Genomic DNA, 2,013 nt, shown 5'->3' with positions numbered 1-2,013 from the left:
ACTCCACACATCTGCCATTCATTCTTCATGTGAACACACTGTGGGATTATAAGGGTGATGATTTGCACTGTTGCCTCACAGCAAGAAGGTTCTGGTTTCAAACCTGCTTGCAGCCTGGGTGTGTTTGTTATGTTAACATTAAAAAAATGCTGGTTCATAATCTGAGTAGTTTTGAAAAACAAAAATTCAATATCCAGTCAAGCTGTATTCTTCCCATTCGCACTGCAAGGCACACTAGTTTCCCTCATCAGCCTACATTATACTTGACGGTGTCCAGCTGTTCATTTGTGTTCAGATTCCATTCAGCTTACAGTCCTGTGAAAAAGAACATTTTCTCAGGACTTTGTGCAGTCCCATGAAAATCTCAGTACACCCTTACTGCTTCCATAAAAATGAAGAGGGTGAATCAGAAGCACTTGATTAACTAATCATCAGCAAATGTGGGCACCTCTCTAATACCAGAAGTTTTTTGGCATTTTGCTTGTCTGGAGCATTCAGGTGTCTGATAACATAATGCCACAATGTTCCCAGGACTAGACATCCTAATTTTTAAACCATGCAAAGTTAAGAGAAATTGCAAGAAACCCAAGAGTAACATCTCAGACACTACAGTCCTCTTCCAAATAAGCCACTTATTTAGTTGTTTTCTAAGACTTTCTAAATATGGCTTGTTTGGACGGGCTGCCACTGATACAGCGTATCAGCACAAACACCGCATACCAACTGTCAAGCATGGTGGTGGAGGTGTGATGACTTGGGTTTGTTTTGCAGCCAAGGTACCTGGCACCTTGCAGTCAGTCCGTCTTGTCTTGTATATAAAAATACTCTAGAGTGAATGGTGAGGCTATTTGTTAGACAGCTAAAGCCTGGGAAATGGGACACATTTACAACAGAATGGCTGAAAAAGAAAAGAATCAAGGTGTTGCAATGGTCCAGTCAAAGGACTCAACCCAACTGCTGCTGCAAGACTTTAAGAGAGCTGTGCATAAACAGTTCATGCTAACCTCAATGAACTGAAGCGACGGTGTGTAGAAGAGTTGACCAGAATTCCTGCACAACAATAGAACAAACTGATGAGGACATAGAGGAAAGAATCACTTCATGTTATTGCTGATAAAGCTAACTGTACAACCTATACTTGTTTCATGGGATGTACTGACTGCAAAGAGTCATGAAACCACATACTGTGGTTAATAAACTGATTGCATGGTAGAAGGGTTGGGTTATGGCAATTTTGTCCATTTTAATATTGTTTCTTTTTGTTTGTGGAATTTTGATACTGTTACAATCATCACTTAACATTGTCAGATTTTGCAGCATTATACATGTAACCCTAACAGATTCTGAGTTCTCTGCTAAGAGGAGGAAGAAAACAGAGCAACACTGGGACTCATGCATAACAGAGCTCCTTAATCTGTTCTTTTTTAATAGTTTGCCAAAGTTGTTCAGTAGGAATGTGTATTCAAGCCAATGTGTGGAGAAATGCAGACGTTTACTGTTTGAAATTGTATTCTTTTTCTGCCCTTCCTCCTCTTTCATGTCTCCCCTTATTTTGTCTTTTGTGATCAGTAGTGTTTTCTCATGAAAGTAACTTCTGTCTTCAGCCCTTACGCGTCTATGCATACTTAAGTGTGTGCTGTCCACTGGGTGTGAGATGCTGGCCAACCTCTGTTTCTTGTGCAGAGTGCCATGGCAAGAGCCTCCAAATTTGGCTTCTAATGCAAGTGGTCAGCTACTGTAAGTTATGTGCACATTAGTGTGTGTACGTGTGTGTGTATGCGTGTGAGTGTATGAGGGAGGCATTTTAAATGTCTCGGGTCAGACAGAGACGCAATTCAAGCTCCTCGGTGGGAGTAGAGACACAGAGGACATCTCTGGACATCTGCAACTGTTTTGCAGAAAGCTATTCTGCAGTCAACCCTTGCTTCCTTTTTGCATGAACACACACATGCACAAACACATACACAAACTGAACAGATCAAAAATGATTCCCCCCCCACCAACACACCCCAC

This window comes from Neolamprologus brichardi, chromosome 5 (assembly GCF_056152115.1).
Source record: "Neolamprologus brichardi isolate AB-2024 chromosome 5, ASM5615211v1, whole genome shotgun sequence".
Classification (NCBI taxonomy): domain Eukaryota; kingdom Metazoa; phylum Chordata; class Actinopteri; order Cichliformes; family Cichlidae; genus Neolamprologus; species Neolamprologus brichardi.
This window is presented reverse-complemented; position numbering follows the sequence as displayed.